Below are 10,273 nucleotides of genomic sequence, written 5' to 3'. Positions count from 1 at the left end.
AAATAGGGTGTCATGTCACAATGAGCCCATCAGCCGTCGCAGAGTGCAATCAGCATGAAATGAGCTGAGCTCTGGCAGAACGAATGGCTGTATCTGAGTAACATCGCACAAGCGCTGCCGGCCCGGAACTAACAGCCCCCAGCCGACAATCTGGGGACAACAGGAACCTGGATCAGTGCTGGTGACTGTGGGATGATGCATCTGTGCAATGTCTGACCGGGCAGGGGAGGCTAGCCATTGGGCAGGTGCCTCCCACTGCCCATCTGCCACTGACAGCTCGGGATCCCGACTGTCGGGACCGCGTCCGGCACCCGTTGGGAGGTATGCAATTTAATATCTCAGCATGATTTAAGATCTCAATATGATTCAGAGATCTCCCAACGGGTGCCGGACGCGGTCCCGACAGTCAGGATCCCGAGCTGTCATCAGCAGATGGGCAGTGGGAGGCACCTGCCCAATGGCTAGCCTCCCCTGCCCAGGTCGAATAACCTGGTCAGAGCCGTTTCCCAGGTTTTACCCTCTAAAAACCCGGCTTGAGTCCTGGGAAGAAATCCCGGGTCACTATACCCGGGATTATTACCTTGTCACCATTCCCACTGACAAATATTCGGGTTGTGCACGTTCACCTCCAAAATCCCAGGATTTCTAGGTCCGTGCAAAATGGGTAAAAAAAAGCTGTGCAAAAGTTCACCCACCCGGTGCCGGCTCACCCATCGCTGACCCCCATCGCACACCCCTGCCACTGACCTCCTGCCAGTCATGGCGCTAATGGCTTCCGAAATTATTTATGCTGAGCAATACCAAACATCCACAATTAAAATACGCATGATGTATACGCTGCCTAGCGGACAGGTCAGGATCATATTGAGATCTTAAATCATGCTGAGATATTAAATTGCATACCTCCCAACGGGTGCCGGATGCGGTCCAGACAGTCGGAATCCAGACAGTCATTTACCCGACGTCGGGATCCCGACTGTCAAAACTCCGACAGACGGTTGCCCGACGGCCACCGGCTATTTTCCCTCGTGGGGGTCCACGATCCCCATAGAGTGAGATTAGAATAGCGCCCAGAGCGTGGCGAGTGCAGCGAGCCCACAAGGGGCTTTGTTGCGCTCACCATGCTGTCTGAGTCCGGGCAGTCTGTCGGGATCCCGACTGTCGGAACCCTGTACCACACCCCTCCCAACATATGAAGAGGGACCACACCAAAAAGGGTTTTCATCCTCTGCACAGCTGAATAGACAGCGTCTATTCCATTCAAGCTGGGGGGACTCCTAACGGCCCCCCGCCATGGGACTCTGCCAGCCCCGGGCCCCCGCGGGATCGTAACAATAAAACGGGATGGTCCCGTGAAAAACGGGACAGTTGGGGAGGTGTGAAATTGTGTTATCCCTATTCCCAGCACTGTTGTACATATTCTTTAGGTCTGAATAAGGCCCCATCTTTGGAAAAACATCTCAACCTCAGCCGTGAAAGGGTTAAGGGAATGCGACGGGATCTGTCGTGGGCTGATTCATTGTACACAGATGAAGACAGCGAATAAACATTTCCCTTGGATGGAGAGGGTGCAGGTGGACTGAAGAGGGTTCTCCAGTTGTACCGCCTGCATATTAGCAAGGCCGCAGGTGTCTGTATGTAACCCTTGAGTCTAAGGCTGCACCTGCAGCTGCACTCTCAGAAGTGTAACGCAATGTTCTCCTGCGCAAACCGTGAGCAATTATTATTCATACTTCTAATTGTCAAAATGGAAAACAATAAAAAGCAATTTGCGCTCCTGTATATAATGTTCCTAGGACGTCACAAGGCTGTGTGCATTATAGAGAACACCTGGGGTGACATGTAATAGGGTGCGATTTTTAAACCTTTTTTTTCTGGTCAAAAACCGCCGAATTCGCATGTCTACCGAAAATCACACGTGATTTGCAGTAAACAACAAAATCGCAAATGTAATAAAGTAATGGCGAGTTTGACAGAACCACGCACAGATCAGCGAGATAACTTCCTAGCTATTCCCTGTGTGTTTCCAAGCCCATATTCGCACCATCGACTCACCATCGATGCACCATCAGTTCCAGCTGATCTCCAGTAGCTATCCTTAAGCTTCCTTGCTTTTCCCTGTGATTCGGCTCCAGCTGATCTCCTGAGTTTCCCTACAAGCTTTACAGTTTTTTAGTGGTACCTCCACTGAGCTAAGCTACTTACCTGCAGTGTTCTTCTCATTATCTGATATTCCATCAATGTCCTACATCGATGACTCATAGTACCGCATTCCAGCATCTTCAGTTATCTGCGCTCCTTTGGGTCCAGATGATTTTAGTCCTCCATTAGTTCCAGCCAACTTCAATTCCTATCCGGTTCTGGTCTGGTTCTAGCTCTATCATACGTCACCATAGGCGTGTTACTGTACTCCCAAGCACATACTTACCTTTCCAGAACTCCAGTATCCATAGCCACACTTCTGGCCTGGGACTCCACCTCAGACGGTGAGGCCTGGCCATTGATATGGTCAAAGCTGATAAGGAATCCCAACTTCCTTTATAACCCAGCTCCATAGTTTGAAGCTCAAACTAACCAAGTTCACCCCTTGGACGTGACACCTGGGAGTCAGGGAGGCCTCCTATGAAATGAGATAAAGCCTGTGCCTACGTCCCACACAGAGTTTTGTAGCACATTCCTTTTAGCTGCCCCTCCATCTTTCCTTGGTCACCGGTTCCCTCCATCTGTATCCCCGGAGACCCCCTCTCCCCTGCAGCCTAACTTTAAATAGCCCAACCATAACCCTTCCGAATGAGCTTAACTCAAGCCGTCGGCACCCTGAAATTGTCAACATTTCACGTGGTGGCATTTCATTTCTCGATGTGGTCAACAGTTGATGATGTTGACTTGGTGCTTGTGAACAGTTTGAACCATGTCAATGTTGACATTGTGGTAATGACCTTTATAAATGTCAACATGGTTACTGTCCACTATTCAACCAGTTACAGTAGTGACACGATCCACTAAGAAGAGGTCTCAAGCTGGAGATTCTGCAGGATATAGGACGTCTGTCAATTCCTCAAAGCCTCAACCTGATACTGGTAGTAGCCTTCATCGTCACCGGATTCAGCCATCGGCCAGATAACCCTCGCCTGGCCACACTAAGAGAACGGGATTGACTGAGAGGCCCTTCTGCCTGTTGAATCCAATCAGCTCCCGCTTCCAAGTAATAGGTCATTGTTGGTCGAGAGATTAGTCATTCTCAGCCACCCAGCGGCCTGGTACCATAGTAGCGGCTGCCGATTGGATCCGACAGCAGCCAACTTTCCAGACCAAAACACTGAGATCCGATGAAGCGTTTGCCTCATTTACTGATCAGATCGGGCAGCAGGACCTGAGCTGGCACTAGGATGCTGTGGGTTATGAGCTGGCACTCTATCTGTGGGTAAGAGTCCTGGCACAGCACCCTCAGTGTCTGGACCTTGCACTTCACCGGAACCACTCCAGCTACTCCCCTACGTGGATTTTACCTAGGTGCCACCCCAGTAAAATCCACCATCTGCAGGTATTCCTCATGTCTCTGTAATGGATTCTGCACACTGTTAAGCAGGGTACAAGCCCGGAGGAACGGCCTAGCGCTAAAACACTGAGCGATATTGTTAACGTTCAATGACACCACCCGGTGCACCGCTGAACATGCAGTCGTTGACAATATCATCAGATTTGACTGCTTGTTCAGACAGCGGGGGGATCATTAGCGACCCGCAGGAGCGCACATCATTAACAATATAGTGGGTACTCACTAGACGATATGCACGATAATATCATTATCAATACTGTTATCGTGCATATCGTTTGCAAATATCACACAAGGCCTGATTCTGGTTCACTCGCAAAGCCCATTTGGTTTGTTAATGGACAAAACCATGTGCCCGGCAGGTGGGGCAGATGTAACACGTGCAGAGAGAGTTCGATTTGGGTGGGGTTTGTACTTCAAACTGATATCTATATTGCAGTGTAAAAATAAAGCAGCCAGTATTTACACTGCACAGAAACAAGAAAACACCCAACTCTAACTCTCTCTGCACAGGTTACATCTGCCCCCCTGCAGTGCAGCATGGTTTTGTCAATTAGCAAACCAAATATGCTTTGCGAGTGAACCTGAATCAGGCCCATAGTGTATACCCAGCTCTAGGGCTGGCGAGCGAGTGTGGCAGCTACATAGCATGCAGTGCGACTGCCAAACATAAGAGAACCAATAAAATATGTGTATGGATGAGTCAGTTGTATTTGCCTTACACAGTAATAACAGCACTTTATGGATCGTTACCTTTTCTCTGCCATTAAGTAATAATAGCCTCTGTAATCAGCGCCTATTTTAGGTGGTAGAACACGATACTATAAGCTTTGTGCAGCAGGTACAGTCAGCGGCGTAGCTACATTTTGGGCGCCCCCCGCCGTTAGGGAGGCGCCCCCCGCCGCCCATGCAAACCCCCCCAATCCCCCGCAGCCTTACCTTTCGCGCTGGGCCCGGCGGCTCCGTTCTTCTGCTGAGGACCACCACAAAATGGTTTCTGTCTGCTGTATGGGGGCGGCCATTTTGTGGTGGTCCTCAGCAGAAGAACGGAGCCGCCGGGACCAGCGAAATAGGTAATCCTGCGGGGGATTGGGGGGAGGTGTAACTATAGCACCGCAGCCCCCGGCGCCCCAATATGCACAACGCCCCCCCCCCCCCCCCGCGGTGGCGGGGGCTGCGGTGCTATAGTTACGCCACTGGGTACAGTACATGAGGCTGACAAAAAATGTTGTGGTAATTAGAGCGCAATGGATCAGGTTTAGTGCAGCCTACTCCAGTATATTATGGGGGTACACCACCTCCCAGATACAACTCCTACAAACAAACAATATGTGGAGTGTGGCGCAGTTAGCCTGAAAGATGTTCAAGGACTCAAATACAATTTTCACAGGATTTATTAAAATACAACAAACACATAAATGAAGCAAAAAAAAAGGGGGGGGGGGGAGACAAAGGATGCAATACTTGTCGGAATACGAATTTTACACTCCGGTCTCAGGATACACACAATCAATCATCAAATGGGTATCTCACCATCTATGAGCACTGCGGTGGGCTATACTAAGCTGGTAAAAGTCAACGGTACCACCGCAGTGAGCTTTTTCCCGATTGGTTCCAGAGTCCAGAAAGTGCTTGGTGCGTTTCCAATAAAGTGCATCCACGATAAAGTGTCGAGCGCCAAGGTGCTTTGTTCAGAAAGTGCAGTGGCATAGGGTGCCGCAGACTTTTACCATCTTAGTATAGCCCACCGCAGTGCTCATAGATGGTGAGATACCCATTTTATGATTGACTGTGTGTATCCTGAGACCAGAGTGTACAATTCGTATTCCGACAAGTATTGCATCCTTTGTCCCCCCCCCTTTTTTTTTTGCATCATATATGTGTTTGTTGTATTTTAATAAATCCTGTGAAAATTGGATTTGAGTCCTTGAACAGTATATGAGACTGTCAGGTGCTCAGCGGACCTGGTGGGACAATGGGGGTCATTCAGACCTGATTGCACACCTGCGAATCTGCAGCACAAGCGATATCGATAGACTGTACATGTGTTCAGCCCGTAGTACGTATGCGCTAGGCCATCCTGCGATATATAATCCTGCTACTTTTTTTGAATCGCTGGCCGTACGCAAGTTGATTGACGGGAAGCCGATGTTTGCGGGTGGTCACCGGCTGTTTTCTGGGAGTGTCAGGGAAAACGCAAGAGTGCAAAAGCATTTGAATGGAAGACGTGCGACGTCAGCTCCATCTGAGTAAATCCTGGGCTACGCACAAATACACAGGAAATATCATTAGATGGTGAATGGATTTGCAGTGAGTCGCCGATCCAGCTACTTTTCACAAGCCGTGCAAAGCAATTTGTAGGCTTCCACGGGGCGAGATGTGTGTACCTGATCCCACAGAAATCACAGGGCCCTGCTAAATCACGCCACAGCAATCAGGTCTGAATGACCCCCTGAGTTTTGTGCAGTTAATCAGCTATAATAAGACAAACAAACAAAACTATTTGCGCAAACACATCGAAGCTTTGGGCCTGTGAGTTATGTAGCGACAATGCCAGTGATATAATTGGTTCTCTTTTGTCTGATCATTACTGCCTCTTGCATAAATTAGCACAATGCATCTCGTTGCTAGCAGCCTGTGATGAAATGCTTGCTCTTTAATCCTGCGTCAGTACCGTACATCAGAGGACCCTATGTCATTACTCAGCGCTGCATGGTGAAACACGAGCACGTATTGTATGAGACCTGATAATTAGAATTTCTTATAGCTGCTGCTGTTCACAGCATTAGAAAATTAGCATTCCCCAGAGTGTACTAATAACCACATACAGGGGCTCCGAATGGATCCCATGCCTGCTATGTGCACAGAAGGGAAATGATCGCAGAAGCTGTAATTCACTGCTATATTATATTGTATGCGCGAGTGTTGTCAGCAGATCATGCTCGGTGCCCTCTGGAGCCCATAGGCCGCATCCTGCCAGAGCTGGGTACATCAGACAGTTTTGCAGCTATCATAGAAACGTACTGAGGAAACGATTGCTGTCTGATATTAAGGGACAGCGGCAAATATCGGAGATACCGAGTGCAATGCTGGTGTGGGTTTGTTAGAGGTAGAGGGTGGCAGGATGGCGATGTGGGCAGGTTCAGGGTAGAGGCTGGCAGGCTGGCAATGTGGGAGTGTTTGGGGTAGAGGGTGGAAGGCTGGTGATTTGGGCTTGTTTGGGGAAGAGGGTGGCAGGCTGGTGATTTGGGCTTGTTTGGGGTAGAGGGTGGCTGGCGGCCGATTTGGGCATGTTTTGGGTAGAGGGCAACAGGCTGCCAATTTGGGCCTGTTTTGGGTAGAGGGCGGCAGGCTGGTGATTTGGGCGTGTTTGGGGTAGAGGGCGGCAGGCTGGTGATTTGGGCGTGTTTGGGGTAGAGGGCGGCAGGCTGGTGATTTGGGCGTGTTTGGGGTAGAGGGTGGCAGGCTTCCGATTTTGGGCGTGTTTGGGGTAGAGGGTGGCAGGCTTCCGATTTTGGGCGTGTTTGGGGTAGAGGGTGGCAGGCTTCTGATTTTGGGCGTGTTTGGAGAAGAGGGTGGCAGGCTTCCGATTAGGGCGTGTTTGGGATAGAGGGCAGCAGGCTGGTAATTTGGGTGTGTTTGGGGTAGAGGGTGGCAGGCTGGTGATTTGGGCGTGTTTGGGGTAGAGGGAGACAGGCTGGTGATTTGGGCATGTTTGGGGTAGAGGGCGGCAGGCTGCCGATTTGGGCGTGTTTGGGGTAGTGGGCGGCAGGCTGGTGATTTGGGCGTGTTTGGGGTAGAGGGCGACAGGCTGGTGATTTGGGCGTGTTTGGGGTAGAGGGAGGCAGGCTGGTGATTTGGGCATGTTTGGGGTAGAGGGCGGCAGGCTGCCGATTTGGGCATGTTTGGGGTAGTGGGCGGCAGGCTGGTGATTTGGGCATGTTTGGGGTATCTCGAGGCTGCGGGCGTGTATTCCCTGGCGCTGGCTGGATCTCACTATACCGGCTGACTCCACGTGCGGACAGACGTACCAACACTGGAGTGCTTAGCCGCTAAGGGGACCAGCCGCCGCCTGTGACTGCCGCTCTGATGTGGGGGAAGCACCGGGGTGTCAGGCTGTTACACCTCCGGTCAGTCACCACACTGGAAGGAGCTGTGGTGAGTGGCGCCACTACACCGCTTCTCAGGCTCCACGGACTCAGTGAAAACTGACGTCCGTCGGTAACGTTGCACTGTTTAAGCTAGCAATAATCAAAATACATTCAAAGGGGAAGGGAAGCAGGGGGGCATACACTGTGGGCGCAGTCGGTCTGCGTACGCTTCGCAGGTAAGCTTCGTTAGGACCAGCTCTGTTCATGTGCTGGTCTTCGGAAATATGGCACCAATACTTCTGGTGATTGCTATACTGCACATGTGAGGACCTCTGCCATTTCCCCAGTGATTTAGTGCACCCTGTACATGAAAGGGTTACCACAAGCTGTACCATAATTAACAGTTCTCAGAACATAGCCACGCTCATTGTTGCCACGCCAATTGCCATGTGCCCACAGCTCATAAGTAAGCACTAAGAGGCGATGATGCAGTGATTTTGGTGCATCAATATGCACAAGCGGCCGTATCACGGCAATAACCAGCTCAGCTACATCCACACCTGTTCTGTTGTTCCCTCTCAGTATAGGGGGATAAGGATATCGCGGGAAAAAAGATAACGTAGTAGCCAATTAGCTCCTAACTACCATGGCACAGGCAGTGTTTGAGAAATGGCATTTGGGAGCTGATTGGTTGCTAATTTATCTCTGGCCGGTAATTTATCTCTGCTCACTGTATCACCCCCCTCCCCCCCAAGGCTAATGCCCCTTTCAGATCGCACTAAAAAAACGGTATTTTGCAGATTTTTAACCGTTTTAAAACTGTAATATGTGCGGTCTGAAAGGTGCACAGTGATTTTTGCTGTCTGAACGGGTCTGAAACGGTACCCAGGCAGCAGTGAGCACTATTGGTCCCCAGCGCAGTGCATATTTAATGAGCATATGTAATGAGCTGCTCATTACATATGCACATATATAATGAGTGTCCGGCTTATTAAATATGCACTGCACTGGCTTAGAGGGGACCAGCTAATGCTCAGTGTCAGACCCCCTACCCTTACCCTTCCAGCGTCTTGCAGCTCTCCTCCCTGCCTGCAGCAGTGACGTGTGGTGAGGTCATTGCCTGGGGAGGCACTGACCTCAACCCCCCCCACGCGGCCAGGCCCGGACACCATGCTATATGGTATGCAGTGGCCGCCGGTACATGCGCCCCCCCTCCCACCCCCCCGGCGGACTCACCTGTCCTCTCCTCAGCGGTGGCGGCGGCCAATCCTCTCCACAGCGGTGAGTGACATCGGCTTTCTCCCAGCGGCGCTGAGGGCGCTGCTGCATCCTCTCCAGGGCCCTGCATGTGTGTGATTGGACAGCGGATCCAGCACTGGATCTGCTGGCCCAATCACATCTGGGGGGCGTGCGTTTATACTGGTGCCCCTGTCATTGCGGCACCAGTATAAGTGCCGCTTCCCCATTCATTTTCAATGGGCTTTTACAGCCCATTGCTGCACCCTGCCCCCTGCCCACCCCTACCCGCCCCAAGCTGCCCGGAGTTTTAATGTTAACAGCGGGAGGCACCTCTCCCGCTGCCTCCCACCCTCACATGCAGCAGTGTAAGAGGGTGGGAGGCAGCCGGAGAGGTAGAAATGATGAAAATAATAAAAGAAGATATATAAATATCTTCTTTTTATTATTTTCATCATTATGACAGAGGAGGCTCTGCCTCCCCTGCCTCCCCTGACTGCACGTCCCTGGCCTGCAGTGCGGGAGCTCCTGCTGGCAGTCTAGGTGCGGGCTCTGGTGCCTGATCCCCTCTATACCTCCAAGAGGTCACTGCCCAGCGCATCTCCGGGCTGTGTCAGCTGCTTTCACACCGCAAACCTGCTTTACACCAGGTATTTACATGCGATTTGAAAGGGGTTAAACTTGCTCTGACCCGTTTAAAAAAAACACGTTTTAAATACCTGGTCTAAGCAGGTTTTGCGGTGCGTGTGAAAGCAGCATTAGTACAGTACATCTGCCCCTCAGTATATAACAAAAACCTTTAGGGTGTGAGCTAGCCCTCCCGCACCTGCGGCCGTGCATCGTAGGGGCCCCTTGTGCAGTTACTATGTCTATTATTGTTGTTTGTACCACGTTGACAAACAAACATTGCGCAGGCGATGTGGTAATTATCATGAAACGCACATTCATTGTGAAAGGAACTCAGGCTTCGGAGGATGCGGCCAAGTCTCTCTTCCAGCTGCCCTGAGTCACAGTATACACCTGGAGAGTACTTGACGACTTCGAGAGGGGTGAGCAGTAGGAAAACGTGGCAGAGATTATTGGAAGACTACGACAAGAACCCAGTGCTCATACAACCTAGGAGCTGGGCCCACTGCGGAACAAGATGTGCGTTGTTGAAATAAATAAGTGTAGTAAAGGGACCACACATATGAGGCAGCTGTTCAAGCTGCATGTTTCCATTATATTTATTTCACAATAGACAATTCATTTTGAAGAAAACTAATACAAAGTAATACAAGTATTTAAAACCGCGACCAAGAGCGTAACTGACATAGGTGCAAGGGGGTCAGCTGCTATAGGGCCAAGAGCTGGGAGGGGCCACATTCCCTGTCACAGTTACATGTGTTAT

The sequence above is a fragment of the Crinia signifera genome, chromosome 7, assembly GCF_055691185.1.
Source record: "Crinia signifera chromosome 7, ASM5569118v1, whole genome shotgun sequence".
Taxonomy (NCBI): Eukaryota; Metazoa; Chordata; class Amphibia; order Anura; family Myobatrachidae; genus Crinia; species Crinia signifera.
This window is presented reverse-complemented; position numbering follows the sequence as displayed.